The sequence below is a fragment of the Falco cherrug genome, chromosome 5 (assembly GCF_023634085.1).
Source record: "Falco cherrug isolate bFalChe1 chromosome 5, bFalChe1.pri, whole genome shotgun sequence".
Classification (NCBI taxonomy): Eukaryota; Metazoa; Chordata; class Aves; order Falconiformes; family Falconidae; genus Falco; species Falco cherrug.
The window spans coordinates 784,486-799,753 of record NC_073701.1 but is presented as its reverse complement, the minus strand read 5'-3'; the positions used below and the strand labels follow the sequence as shown (position 1 = coordinate 799,753).

The following is a 15,268-nucleotide window of genomic DNA, read 5'->3' as shown; positions in this document are numbered from 1 at the left end:
AATCCAACTCAGGCTTTGACAAGAGAATAAATGATAAAGCTGCCTTGCCCACCATCCTTGGTTCATGCTGGTAACCCCTGCCTGCACCTGGGCACGCGCAGGTCCTGCAGACCTCCTGCCCCGCTGCACTGCAGAAACTGTCCAGACCCGGTTTAAGCCATGCATGCTGCCTTGCCTTTTGTGATGAGCAGGGAACAAGGGGACAGGCTGAGGTTGCTCAGCAAGCCCCAGGCCCCCTCGCCTGTCCCCTGGTGCAGACTTCTGAATCGAGAGACACCATTTTAAAACACCGGCATTGCACTGCTGATTCCTTACTAAGCAGCACAGAGAAGGGATTTAATTCGGGGTGGCAAGACAAAGGCTATGGCACACATGCCTGGCATGGGCAGGAGAGTGGGAGGGAGGATGCAAGGGTGGAGGCAGGGTGGGTTTCTGGGGGGTGGCCAGTGGCTACAGGGCAGACCTCGGTGGCCAGGAGGAGCTTGTGCCCCGGCTGCCAGCCGCCTCTCACCCAGCCTCTCACCCAGCTCTCCGTGAAGTGTCCCCCTCAGCCTCCCGGGGTAGGGGGGCGGCGCAGCAAAACTTGCCCCAGACTCAAAGCCGCCCCTGGCAGCTGGCGTGTCCAGCGGCACCGCTCGTCCCCACGCCTGAACACCCCCACGCTACCCCGGGGGCGCGGGGGGGCCGGGGAGCCGCTGCCGGCCCTACCGAGGATGGGCACCGCGGGAGGATGCTCACACCCCCAAGGGGGGACTGGGGGTAGGGAATGTGGGCACTGTGGGGTGCCAGGGGGACTGTGAGGTGCCAGGGGTGCCGGGGAGGGCCAGGGGGCCGGCTGCCACCCCCGCACGGCGGCGGGGCCGCGGCTGCCGCTGGGAGCTGTAGTCCGGGCGCTGCTCGGGGAAACACTCCATTTTCCCGCACCGGACCCGCCGCGCCGGCGCTGAGACCCCGCCAGGGGAGGGGGCCCGGCCCCCCCGGCCCGGCCCCGCCGCCAGCCCCCGGCCAGCCTCCGCAGCCAGCTCCCGCAGCCAGCTCCCGCAGCCAGCCCCGCAGCCAGCTCCCGCAGCCAGCCCCGCAGCCAGCCCCGCAGCCAGCCCCCGCAGCCAGCCCCGCAGCCAGCTCCCGCAGCCAGCCCCGCAGCCAGCTCCCGCAGCCAGCCCCGCAGCCAGCCCCCGCAGCCAGCCCCGCAGCCAGCCCCGCAGCCAGCTCCCGCAGCCAGCCCCGCAGCCAGCCCCGCAGCCAGCTCCTGCAGCCAGCCCCGCAGCCAGCTCCCGCAGCCAGCCCCGCAGCCAGCCCCCGCAGCCAGTTACCCAGCCAGCCCCGCAGCCAGCTCCCGCAGCCAGCCCCGCAGCCAGCTCCCGCAGCCAGCTCCGCAGCCAGCCCCCCGGCCAGTCCCGCAGCCAGCTCCGCCGCCAGCCCCCGGCCAGCCCCGCAGCCAGCCCCCGGCCAGCCCCCGCAGCCAGCCCCGCAGCCAGCCCCGCAGCCAGCCCCGCAGCCAGCCCCCGCAGCCAGCCCCGCAGCCAGCCCCGCAGCCAGCTCCCGCAGCCAGCCCCGCAGCCAGCTCCCGCAGCCAGCTCCCGCAGCCAGCCCCGCAGCCAGCCCCCGCAGCCAGTTACCCAGCCAGCCCCGCAGCCAGCCCCGCAGCCAGCCCCCGCAGCCAGCCCCGCAGCCAGCCCCGCAGCCAGCTCCCGCAGCCAGCCCCGCAGCCAGCTCCCGCAGCCAGCCCCGCAGCCAGCCCCCGCAGCCAGTTACCCAGCCAGCCCCGCAGCCAGCCCCGCTGCCAGTCCCCCGGCCAGGCCCGGGCCAGCCCGGCCCCGAGCAGTGGGGTTTTGCGGCGGGAGGTGCCGCTGGTGCGGGCGCTGCCCTCCCGCCCGCCTTTGTTGTGGGCGCTGGGATCTCGCAAACGCCGCAGCTGTGGCTCGGCCGGCAGGGCGGGTTTCGGGATTAAAGTTTCTCAGCTTTCCCAAGAGCATCTCGTGCATCTCCCCCTCCATTTGCCACTTTTTGTGCGAGGAGGGGAAGCAGGTGCCCGAGGTGGCCGGTGCTGCCTGCTGAAATGCAGCAGCGGTGCCACATCAGGGAGTGGGTGCAGATGTCCCTGCGTTGTGGCAAGAATTTGCCAGTGAGGTGTTGCCACATCCCTGTGTCAGGGAAGATTCGTGGAAGCGCGGAGGTGATGCGAATGCATCGCACCGTAAGGGTGCCTCACCTTGGTGCCTTTTCTAAATGTTTGCCACTGGTGGCACAACGTATAAAAGGAATATATGACCCTGGTATGTTTGCTTGGGTCGCTGCAAATACTTATCCTTAGCCAATGCATCAGATGTTTGCTGCTTTCTTTGTGCCTTGGTGGCAGGGATGTGGTTGTGGTTCCTTTGTGACAGCAATGCCCAAGCACCTACTCTTCCCGCACCTGTGGCCTTCTGCTGGACAAGCCGCCATCTCCATCAGATTGCCACGTTACAACATGCATCCAGTCAGCCCCGAGGTGGGCTGGGGATGTGGCAATATCTGTCAAGGGAAACATTTGCTGGGTTGGTTTTCTTTCGACTCTCCAACCACGCGCTGTTTAGATGGCATTTTCAGATCCGTGGCCAGCTGTTAAAGGGATAATTTACCTGCCCCCACCTCACCCCTGCTGCCGCCTGCAGAAGCGTTCCTTCGTTCCTGCCTAGGTGCCAGGGCCCATGAAGGAGCTGGAAGGGGAGGTGCCACTGGACTGGGCTGCCTGTAGAGTGCACAGGAAGCCCTAACGATGAAGAGCTACTGAATTTCTCCGGTATCTTTTTGTCTCTCTCAAGAACGATAGGGTGGTGTTCAGCCTTGGGAAACCAACATCATCAGAGACGCTCTTCTGCTGAACATCTGACAAGAGGTCCAAAAATATGGGTGCTGGGTAATTCCTGTAAGGCACTGGGCGCCTTACTCAAATGAACAGCATGTGGCCCTGTTGCTGGAAGGCTAAACATGGGCAGCTTGGACGCCTTGCCAGGACATAGCGAAGGTTGCTCTCTGGGCAAAGATCAGCTTACTAGAGCATTGCACGTCTCGGTGTGGAAGGAGCTGTAACTGTGTGCCATGCCATGTACAGGGGAGATAAAACACCTCCGTAAATGATGCAGGTTCAACAGTTTGGGGTAACCCGTGCATATCCTGGGGGTCCCTGCTGGCACAGAGCGCATCCCACCGTGCCTCGGAAATCAGCTGCGTGACTGTAACATACTGGCACATATAGCAGACAACGAAACTGGGGTGATGGGGGTTACCACCCTTGCCCCTCACTTCTACAGGCTTGTCAGAGTGGCACATGAATGAACCTCCACAATTAACACCTCCCTGAGCTGCAGCCCAGGCCCAATTAGCTAGATTAAGTGGTAAACTGAGGCAGCTCATTGTTCCATTACCAGTCACTGAGCTGTCTTTGCCATGTGGCCAGCCATTGCTGAGAGACTGGTGAGAATGGGTGAGGAGGTTTACAACTTTCTCAGTGTTTCATTTACCCACGGACACCAGTTTGCAGGTGTTATTTGTCCGAGTTTAGGACAGCAAGCCGGGGGGAGCTACCCTGGGTGGCCCTGGCTAGTTCTGGCTTGGGGAGAGCCTTTCCCCAGGCCCGATGCAGGCTACAGGGCTGGCTTGCTTGGTCTTGTCGTCAAGGAGATAACTGTGTGCTGTGTGTCAGGAGGGGAAGTGGGGCTCTGTGCATAAGATTGAGATGGGAAGGGATGTCCGGAGCTCTCCGCTCCAAACTCCTACATCATGTACATCCTACAGATGCCGCTACATCAGCATCTGTCTTCTGTGCCCTGTTACTGTAAGAAGATGACATCCCAGGCGAGGCCTCTCATTTCACAGGATGTTGTTGTCTGTCCCCTGGCAGAACTGGAGAGCAGAGGGATGATGCAGCTGCAGAGACCTCACGAGGTGGCACGTCCCATCTCCCTGCTCCAAGGAAGGACCAGCTGCACACCAGTGAGTTTGGTACCTGCTTGCCAAGCCGCCTAGCTGGCTCACGGGCTCCCCGAGTCATTTATCTGTCCTGAAGACACAGCTAACAGCGCTCTTGGCTTGCCCAAGGTCTTCAATCTGTTGATTTCAAAGGTGAGATAATTTTATTATTTCCCATGTTCTGCAGCGCAGTCCGCCTTGGTCTCTCCACACAAGCACAGAGGACCGCTTGTGTTTCTTGTTGTCTATTTGCTGCTTACGCCCAGCGCCCTGAACTGGAGCGGAGCGTGGTTTTATCCAGCAGCAACTTGGCCATGTGGATTTCTGAGTGGGAAGGGGAAAATGGGGGTCACCTTTGGGAAGGCTGCGGCACAGCCCCTGTGTCAGCCCCCCTCGCAGCCCCCTGTAAGCTTTCTGGTCACATCCTCCATGGAGGGATCCTGCCCTCAGCCAGCCACAGAGCCAGGGGAAGTCCTGACCAGCACTGTCTTCAATCACTTGTCATTTTTCATCCCGCTGGCCAAAAACCTCAGCCTTATTAGTGGAGATGCTGCTTTTTGCCCACAAGCAAGCCCTCAGAAGTCAGGATTACACAAATGCAAACTGTTGCCCTGCCCGCACTCCCGGTCCTGCTTCTTTTTTGAATCACCTCTGATGTTTTTCATAAACTAAGACGGCAGGCTTCGGAGGAGGCAGGCCGCCTTCACCTGGCTTCTTGAAATAACGCTAAACCTAGGGAGATTCTTCATGAGGCATTGCGGTGCCCACCTCTCTTATGGAAATAATTATTGACACTAAAATCTTGATAATAAATCTAATGTTTGTTTGAGTCAAAATTTTGAACTCAGGCAGCTGAGCTGGTTGTGGGAGACCATGATGTGAGAACTGCTGGGGGCTTGGTGCTGTGGTTAAACAAACTCGGTATTGCATGTTACTGGCCCAGCAGGCGCTGGGACTGAAGCAACACTGGTTGCTGCAGCTTTCACGGAGGCTCTTCCCCAAATCGCAGACCTTAGGGATCTGGATGTTTTGTTCAGCATCCAGGAAACAGGGATTTTGACAAGATCTTCCTCCTTCATGCATCATCACTTTGGGCTCTAAGTGTCACACTCATTATGAGCTTGGGACACAAGGCTGTCAACTCCTAAGGTAACGGCTTGAAGTAGCCGTGACAACCGAAAACGCTACTACCTCTAGAGCAATAATAACATTATTTCTCGTTTTCTGGGGCTCAGCTTGGTGAGACATTGTGGAGCGGATAATGCTTACCCCTGCGCTCAGCATCAGCAGGGTGCTCTCTTCAATGCAGTGCCTCTGCAAAACGGGATTGGGAAACGATTCGGACCCAACCGCCCAAAATCAGTGGGAGTTTTTGCAAATGTTAGCTGTGGTTTTTTTCAATCTCCCGCTCCACCGGTGGAAACCAGAGAGTCCTAGGGAATGACAGCACTCCGGGATTGCTGCTGAAAGGGCTGAGGTGCTTGGCACGAGTCAAAACAAAGAGGCAGGTTGGGGAGAAGGGTGGATGAAGGAACGCACGAGGGCTGGAGTTGTGGGGTGTGCTTATGTTGTGCAACAGGGTGCTGCTTGCCAGCAGAGCTGACTCGGGGACGAGAGGCACCCAGAGCAATGGCACAGCCAGGGTAATAAGAAGGGAGGCCCTGGAATGGCACGTAACCCCTGGGAAAAGGGTGCGGGACAAATGTGCCGGGAGCCACAGGCTAGTGAAGGTGGTGTGGGGACATGGTTGTCACCATTGTTAAGGCGTTTGGGTGATCAGCGCTACAGAAAAACCCGCGGGGGGATGAACACGCCTTGCTCAGCGCCGTTTGGATGCTGTACAGTAACTAGCGCTTGGAGCCATGTTCACGGACAATGAGACTCACCGAACCCAGCCCCCCAGGGGCACCCCCTGCCCGCCGCCCGGGGCTGCTTTGCCATTGCACTCCGGGGCGAGGGGGCACCCGGTGGGGGCCTGCCCGTGCCCACCCGGTGACCCTCCTCCAGCCCCGCGGGCGGCCCGGGCACAGCTGGGGGGTGCCCCCGCAGCGGGACGAGCAGCCTTGGGGTGCAAGGGGCTCCGGGTCCGGCCAGACCCCCGAGGTGGCAGAGCCAGTGGGGCCCCCCTCGCCCCCTCCCCAAAGTCTTCCTTCGACGGCAACTTTTCCAAAATGGCCACGCACGCCCCCGGTGGGGCCGGGGCGGCGGCGGGGCTGGGGGGGCGGCAGCGCTCTGGGCACACCCGGGGGGGCACGGTTCGCGTTTTTAACACGTGGGTGCCCCGCAGCCCCTCCCTCACGCTGAGGCAGCCTTCGCGGGGGGGGGGGGGGGGAAGGGGGGGGGGATGCGGCGCCAGGCCCGCGCCAGCCACCCTGCCCCCACCCCGCAGCCCTACCGCTGCCGTTTTAGGGGGGGCCGGGGACACCGGGACCCCCCCAGTCCCCGGGACGGCCCCCGCTAAGGCTCGGCCTTTGTGCCGTTGCCTGGTAACCGGGCGGGGGATGGGAGGCGGCGGAGTGGGGTGTGCGGTGGGGGGATGCGCGCTGCCGCGGCGCGCCCCCGCCCCACGCTGCATGCTGATGAGCGCCGGGCAGGCGCCCCCCCTCCCCAGGTTCCCCCCCCCCCCCCGCCAAGAGGGTCCGGCCTTTGTGGCGGCGAGGCGAGCCGGGCGCGGCCGCGCTGGCTGCCCGTGGGGTCTCCCCCCGCGGGCCCGTCTCGGGTGGGTTCGGGTGGGCGGGGGGGTGTTTCGCGGGGCCCCTGCGGGGAGGGGCGGCGGCAGAGCGGAGGGGCGGGGGAGGGGGGCTTGTTCTGGGCTCTTCGGAAATGGGAGGTGGCTAAGGCGGGCCGCGGCCGGAGCGGGGGGGCGGCGGGGCAGAGGCGGCGGCGGAGCGCGGCGGGAGAGGGGGCGAGAGAGCCGCGGGGCTGGGGGGGGGGGCGCTGCCCGCCGCACCCCCGCGCCGCTGCCCCGCCGCCGGCCGGCTGGCGCGGAGGAGACGCGAGAGGAAACGAAGGAAGCGCGGAAAAGGAGGAGGGAGGAAAGGGAGGAAAAAAAAAAAGGGGGGGGGGGGGGCAGCGTTTAAATCCCTTCCCCCCGCTCCTCGCCGCCTCCATTCCTCCCTTCATTCGACCTCCCCTCCGGAGCCGCCGGTGAGTCTCGCCCGCTCCCCGCCGCTCCCGCCCCGCTTGTCATTCTCGCCCACTCGCTGCATTCTTCCGCGGGTGGTTCCCCCCCTCGGGCCGTCCGTGGGGAGGGGGGCGAGGCTGGGGGGGAACGGCGAAGTTTTCGGGAGGGGGGGGGGATGGTGGTTAACCCCCGCGGCGCTGCGGGAGGCCCCCTCGCCGGTGCCCGCGCCGGGGGGGGGGGTCGGGATGCCACGGGTCACGGAGGCTGAGCGGGGCGGGGGGCAGCCCCATCCCGCTCCCCGGGTCCCGGCCGCGGCTGGGAGCGCTCGTAAATCACCGCGGGGGGGCACGGCCCGCCCCAGCCCGCCCGGGGCCGCTGCACCTCGGCCGGCAGAGGAGCGCCTTCCCTCCGGAAAGCGGCGAGGGGGCGGGGGGGGGCTCCGCGCCACCGCGGGGGTCCCGGGGCGGGGACACCCCCCGCCGCGCCCCCGGTGTGACGTCAGCGCCCGCGGAGCCCCCCTCCCGTGCAGCAGAAAGTTCGGCGGTGGCGGGGGGGGGGGGGCTCGGTTTGGCGAGGGGGTGTCCAGTGCAGGGCGGGGGGGGGGGCCGCGGCGAGGCGGGAGTTGGGAGCTGGCAGCCCGGCGCCGGGCGGGGGGGGACGCCGGGCAGCGCTAGAGGGGCCAGGCTGCCCCCCAAGGGGCCCGATCCTGCCGGGGAGCCTCGCATCGCCCCCCGCGCCCGGGTGCGGGCGGGGGGTTGGGAAATGACGGTTCCAGCGGGACCCGGCCGGGGAATCGCGCGCTAAGAAGTGTGCTGGCGTCCCCCTGCGCTCCTGTGCCAGGCACGGTGGGGCTCGCCCCCCCGGGCACCACCGCCAGCCTGGGGACCCTCTGCTCTGACCCCCTAGGTTGCCACTTGACCAGCTGGGAGCAGACGATCCCCCCGGCATGGGTGCATGGGGGTGGCGTTCATGCTCCCCTGAGCCAGCTGAGACCCCTCGTTGTGGAGGCCTGGTCGCGCCTTCGTTGTTTGGCTTTTTGCAGGAGTGGCCCCTGCGTCCCCCTGCTGCCCTGGTGGCCCTGCCACCCCCCGCTGCTGCCTGCCACCGCCTCATCTCCCCTTGCCTGGCAAATTGCTGCTTGTATTTTGCCGAGTGGCCGCTGCGCTGTGGAAGTGGCAGCCATTTGGTCACCCTGGCATTACTTTACGCGCTGCCTTTGCTTGCTGTCGAGTTCTGCCTCCATAGCTATTGTATGTTCCCAAAGTTGCTTTTGAGGCCGGCAGCGTCTGGCTTTGCATGGGTTCTGGCTGCTGTGGCCACCTCGAGTTCAGCGGCCACTTCCTGAATTGCCAGGATGGCTACTGTAAGAATCTGCCTGGCTTTTGTCTGCAGAGCCTGTTTGGCAGTGCAGTGGCTCCCGAGGAGCAGTGTGCCCTTGCCAAGCTCCAGCCGCTAGGACCTGTTGTTGTTACATCTGGTTGTATCGGGTGGGTTGTGCGGGAGCTCTGATGACTTCCAGCACTGAAAAAGTGAGGAGAAAGTAGTGGGCCGTTACGCTGAGGCCGTTACGCTGAGGTGTGTGGCAGGGGAGCGGAGGAGCAGGAGTTGGGAATGCCATCCGCTTGGTGCCCACCGGGATGGGGGAGCGTGGGTATGCACCTGTGTGCCTGAAGCATCGGAGCTCAGCCCTGACTTCCCACCAGGATCAGTGTGCCGGTGCATCAGCCGAGCCCCGTGGCTGCTGGAGGCGGAAGCGGGACCCTCCTTTCTGCCGAGCCCAGGGTGTTGCACATCACCGCTGTGCAGCACGGGCAGCCCCGAGGGGGGCCAGAGCTCCGGGATCGCTACCCGGGGCTGGGAAGCTTGTAAATGTGAATGGCCAGGTTGCTCATCGGAATGAATTCCATCCTTTTTCCCATTTCTTGGCCAAGCTGTTATTTTGATATTTGTTATCGGTGACTGTACAACGATGGTTGTGTATTTCCCCAGCTTCTTGGGGATGACCTGGTCCTTCAAACCAGACTTTTCCAATTGTGCTTTACGGCGGAGCTTTTCAGGTATGGCCGAGGATTGAACATACAGCGCCGCTGCTCTCGCTTGAAATGATAAAAACCCTCCAAACATTTGAAAATTAAATGTGCTGTGAATCCTAATGAAGAAGATTAACAGGTTTAACCTGCTTCAGTGGCCTGCCTTTACCTCTCTTCATACACATTTACCTCCTCCCCTAGATTCTGTACCCCCTTGGATGCCTCTGGAAGGGCCTCGCGCTCTCACCTTCGGGCTTGCCTGCACAAGGGGGTTGCCAGGAGGTTTCTCCTGGGCATACCTGTGTGCCACAGTAATGATTGGCGTGCAAGGAGCTGCGATTCTGTGGCGTAGTGGGATCACTTACTAAAAGCAACCAGCTCCATGTTTTCCTTCAAGAGGGGGAGCATCACGTCCAGTGGGACTAGATGGTCGCTGTAGGTCCCTTCCAGCTGAAATACTCCATTCTGTTTCTATTTGTAGCCAAAGTGAATCGGTCAGGTTTTCCTCTTGCCAAAGTTTAGCCTCCATCACTCCTTGCATACCTTCCTGATTCCTCCTGGAGCTCCCTTGCATTTGTCAGCCTTTCTTGGGGGGGTTGGGGGGTGGGATGGGATGTGGGGTGTGGAGTCGAGGGGAGCAGTCACTGTGGGATACAGAGCACTAGGGAAGGATTATTTATTTACCAGATCTGGGCTGTAATACCTTTGCAATTGTAGTCTCTGGAGTTGGCCTGAGCATTTATTCAGCCGTGCCCCTCCTTAAATCTCTACCTGAATGTTTACCCAATCATACATTTTTCCTCTTTGGGTGCCTGTCTTTTCTGTAAGCCGCTTTCCTCCTCCACCAGGCCATATCTTTCCCAGCTCTGTTTTTGCTTTCTCCCATTCTCTTTTGGACAAACAAACTAATTTCCTACCTCCATTGGATTTTCTGGTCTCTTTCTCCCTCCACTGGGAGATGCAATGGAAGCATGAGGTGTATTTCCTGTGTTTATCGCTTCATCTCTTCCCTCTGTACTTCTTGAGGACGGTTCCTTGTGAAGTGCTGAATAGTCATGCTTTACAAGTTTCTGAAAGGCCAAGGAGAAGGTGACACGAGCTCTGAGTGTGTTTAAAGGTGGAGGCACCTTTGAAAGAGTCATGCTCCTGTCCAAGTGAGCTACACCCAGGGCACGTATTCTCTGCAGAATCCGCTCACGTGGTCGCTGCCCAAGTCTGGTCGCAGCCGACGGTTCAGCGTGAAGGTGAGATGCTCCATCTCACTGCCTTGCCCGCGTTCCTGAGGCTGCAGCCATGGCTGAGGTGTGTGCTGCCGGGCTGGCCAGGTCCACGTCCCGCTGCTCTGTGTCATGCGGAGCTCAGCACCGGAGCCCTTGCTGTCCTGCCAGCGGTGCGGTGGGACCTTAGGGAGACTCGTGTGGAGGATGATGGGATGGAAGAGGATGTCCCCAGCTCAGGGCTGGAGCTTTGCCTCTCTCCCTTGGGCTGGTTGGCCAGTGCGAGCTTCCAGCACGTGGGGGTAGGTTAAAAGTTTAACACAAGTCAATTTTGTGAGGAAGCGATCCCTTTGGAAGCGGTGCCTGGCTTCCAGTTGTGATGGTGCTCCTGCAGAAATCCATGACAGCCTGTTTTCTGCACTTGTTGTGGCAGCAAACACGGATTTGTTACCGTCTCCTGTAAAAATACCAATGTTTGATTGATTGTTGTGGCAGTGTTTTCACCTATAAACCAAAGGGTAACTGCAGTATCTTCTCTGAGCAATTTCAGCCAATGATGGTCTGTCTGGGCCTCGCTGAAGAAGGGTCGCTGCTTGCTTTCAGTCTTCCTTCATGTCTCTTGCCCTGGTGACATTGTTCATCATAGATCAGTTTAGCTCAAAAATTTTAGTCTTGTACTTCCCTGCCGTGCAAGGCACTTGGCAATGCCCTGCTCCTTCCACAAGGTCTCTCTCTGTTATAGATCACTTCAGCGAAGGTTGCATTTGAGCAACCTTCATCTCTGCGGACAGTGGATTAGATATACTGTGTATATATATATTTAGGTATGTGCATACATGTCACAATATATATATGTAGTATTCTGTATCATATATAATACATGATGTTATATTACACTTTATGTCCAATACACTATGCTATACGTATCAGTATAAAATTTATCTATAGTACAGTATTTTGGATATAGTACTGTTTTTCTTTCAGGTGGTGCACTAGATGAAGTGATTTTTGTCAGAATTATTTAGTTTGCCAGGCATGTGGATAGGGCCCACTCTCCATGAAGAGTGGTTTATCCAGTTACCATTATCCGTCAAGCTTTCCTCATACGTTGCTAGACTGTTGCTTTCAAAGTGCATTTTCACCTGGAGCTAGACCCCATCACCTCTTGGCCAACCTCTCTATGACTGCTAATGACTTTAGTATTGAAAAACCTGTTCTGATCAACTGGCTGGTCCTCTGCCCTGCACAGCCTGTGGCAGGGAATGTCACCTGGTGGTCTTTGCAGGTAAGAGTATTCATTGTAGAATAAAATGGGAAAAAAAAAGCTTTAAGATTTCCAGTGATGTGGGAGATCTCCATGCAGTTTTTTCAAGTGATGATTTTTCCCACTCTTTAGATTTTGCACTATTTCGGTGTGGAATTTGTCTAGCTTCAGCTAGAAGGTTGTCTTGTAGGTTAAAGAGACCTCTCTGCCGTCAGGAATCTTCTCCCTTTGTAGTACTCATAGGCCACCTTCAAGTTGCATTTTGACCTTTTCTCCAATAAGATAAATATCTTGAGCTTCTTAAGGCCCTTACTGTAAGGGGGAGAGAAGTTACTGGACTTCCTTGTTCTTCTTTTGGAAGTTTTGAGTTTGTCAGCATCCTTTTTGGGGTACACGGGTAGAAAACTGCACACGCTACTCCCATCATGGTCCCTCCAACCCTCTGTATAGTCGGGTAAAAACCCATCTCTCTGTTCCTGCTCTTGAAGGTGTTCCTCTTGTTGTGAACTGGTGGGTTTCATTCATTCTGGAGTAGCCCCCTTAGAGGTCTCATGCCAAGCTCCTGTTCGTTTGCCATCAGCCGTTCGTTACAAGGCCTTTTGCAAGCTTTGGTGTATCCTTGGATGTTCATCCTTCAAAGCGCTGTACATTCTTCCATTCTTGGTGTAAAAATCTTCCATAATTACGCTTATCTTTCTGCGTGACCCTGTTGCCAGCTGATCTGTGCCGGAATTTCCATTTCTTCATTTTCTCTCTCACCTGCCCCAGCGCCATCTGCAGACTTCATCCGTGTTTCTGCAATCTTTGTCCAGCCAGTGCCTTCACCACTGCTGGCAACGTTCCATGGCAGGCCGCCATTGCCTGGCCACAGCGAGCTCTGGGGGGCTCATTTTCTGACGGCAGGGCCACCTGTGGGGTCTTCTTGCTGGGACAGGTCATAGCCGTGCCGCAGCCTTCAGCCCGTCACATGCTGCTTGGCAGAGGTTACCCGGGGCATCAAAACCGCTGGGGTGTTCACCTGGCCATCGTGCCTGTTCTCCTGGCAGCCTGGGCCTGGGCTGGGGTCTCTGGGCTGGGGTCTCTGGGCTGGGGTGCCCACTGCGTGGCGGGGCCGTGGCTGCGGTGGTGAGGTGGGCTCGGTGTCCGGGTGGTAGCACTTTGCTGAGAATTGCTTTGGATTCTCTTGGGGTCAGGGAGAATTCTGGATACTTGTGGCTTTTAATCCTTTATTGTATCAGGACTGGGAAGACCTTGGTTTAACCATAAACATCATGTTTTCTGATTGCATAAGGACTGAAATCATACTTTACTGCGAACTTGGTAAAGTTTTTAAGGCCAAATCTCTCCTTCCTCTGGAGGGCGGATTGGCACTAGCACAGGCCCCCAGGCCCCAGGGTGCTCTGTTCTCTGAGGTGTCTCTGGCAACCCCATTTAGCTTTGCAGTCTGCTGTGAACAGGGGGTTTGAGTGGAGACCTCCCACCACCTCTTCCCCTGTAAACCTTCCTGGATGCACCATTGTGTTTCCCTTCCTTCCGCCCCAGAGGTGAGGGCAGGGTTGTCCCACTTGGCCAGTTCTCTAGACCAAGGAAAAGCTGCAGGATCCTGAGCAAGGGATTGGCTCAAAGCTTATCAGTGCCCAGGTCTGCTGTACAGCTGTCCCAGTTTCCATCTCCCTGGCCCCAGTTGTCCTTTCCTTCTGGATCTGTCTGTCCACTTTCATCCTGTCCGGGCACTTGCCCTTTGCATGCACGGCGCTCGCGTTGGCTTTGCTGTCAGCTGTGAATCCCTAGAAACAAAATCCAAAGGGTGTCCCTTGGGTCACTGGCTGCAAAGGCAGAATCACAGAATCATGTGGGTTGGAAAAGACCTTTAAGATCACTGATCCAACTGTTAAGCCATCACTGCCAAGGCCACCACCGAACCACGTCCCTGAGCACCGCACCTGCACGTCTTTTCAATGCTTCCAGGGATGGTGACTCTGCCACCTCCCTGGGCAGCCTGTTCCAGTGCTTGACCACCTTTGGTGAAGAAATTTTTCCTGCTCTCCCACCTAACCCTCCCCTGGCGCAGCTTGAGGCCCTTTCATCTTGTCCTGTCACTTGTTCCCTGGGAGCAGAGACCGACCCCCCTGGCTGCAGCCCCCTGCCAGGCAGCTGTAGGGAGCGATCAGGTCTGCTCCGAGCCCCCTCCCCTCCAGGCTGACCCCCCCCAGCTGCCCTGCAATAGCCTTGTGCCCCAGCCACTTCCCCAGCCCCCTCCCCAGCTCTGGACACGCTCCAGCCCCTCAGTGTCCCCCCTGCCCTAGGGGGCCCAAACTGAGCACAGGATTTGAGGTGTACAGTCCCACCAGTGCAGAGTGCAGGGGGACGGTCACTGCCCCGGTCCTGCTGGCCACACCATCTCTGACACAAGCCAGGATGCTGTTGGCCTTGGCCACCTGGGCACACTGGAGGCTCATGTCCAGCCGGCCGTTAACCAGACCCCCCAGCCCTTTCCTCTGGGCAGTTCCCAGCCCCCTGCCCCAGCCTGTGGGGCTGTGTGGGGCTGGTGTGCCCCACGGGCAGGGCCTGGCACTGAGCCCTGTTGAACCTTGTACAACTGGCCTGGGCCCATCATCCAGCCTGCCCAGACCCCCTGCAGAGCCCTCTTCCCCCCATCATCCAGCCTGCCCAGACCCCCTGCAGAGCCCTCTTCCCCCCATCATCCAGCCTGCCCAGACCCCCTGCAGAGCCCTCTTCCCCCCATCATCCAGCCTGCTCAGACCCCCTGCAGAGCCCTCTTCCCCCCATCATCCAGCCTGCCCAGACCCCCTGCAGAGCCCCTGCCCCCCCGGCACGGCAGTGCTCCCCGCAGCTGGGTGTCATCTGCCAGTGGACTGAGGGGGCCCTCAATCCCCTCACCCCGATGGTTGCTAAAGACATCAAACAGCACCGAACCCAGCCCGGAGCCCTGGGGACACCCGTGTACCCGGTGCCAGCGGGAGGTGACTCGATCCACCGGTGCTCCCTGGGCCTGGCCACCCAGCCAGCTCCTCACCCAGCGCAGAGCCCCCTGGCCCGGCCGGGAGCAGCTGGGGTCTCTGGGAGATGCTGTGGGAGATGGTGCCAAAGGCTTTGCTGAGGTCCAGGTAGACACCACCCGCGGCCTGTCCCCCATCCACTGAGCGGGTCACCTTGTCCTAGAAGATCAGGTTCACCAAGCAGGACCTGCTTTCCACAGAAGCGGGACCTGCCTTCCACAGCCCCGAGCTGGCTGGGCCCAATCCCCAGCTGTCCTGCACATGCCGTGTGATGGCACTTGGGAAGAGCTGCTCCATAACCTTCCCTGGCACCGAGGTTGGGCTGGCAGCCTGCGGTGCCCCACGTCCTCTTTCCAGCCCTTCTTGTAGAGGGGCATCACGCTGGCAGACCCCTGCTCAGCTGGGACCCCCGTCAGCCAGGGCTGCTGAGCCGTGATGGAGAGCGGCTCGGTGAGTGCTTCTGCCAGCCCCCTGTGTGCTGGGGGGGTCTCACCCATGGGGTCCCACCTGGTCCCGCAGCCTGGTGTGTGTCTGAGTGGTGCAGCAGGTCACCAACCAGTTCCCCTTGGACTGTGGGAGCCGCATTCTGCTCCCTGTCCCTATCCTCCAGCCCAGGGGCCGGGTGCCACGGGAACAACTGGGCTTACTATTAACAACTGAGG

General features: G+C 59.8%; 1 protein-coding gene across 1 annotated transcript in view; it reads left to right on the top strand.

The window, feature by feature from the left end:
• The first annotated feature begins 6,838 nt into the window (after positions 1 to 6,838).
• ATN1 (atrophin 1) overlaps positions 6,839 to 15,268 on the top strand; it is a 28,841-nt gene continuing 20,411 nt past the window's right edge. Inside the window, 1 exon segment of the mRNA XM_055710838.1 lies at positions 6,839 to 7,098. The gene's annotated coding sequence lies outside the window, so the exon portion shown is untranslated.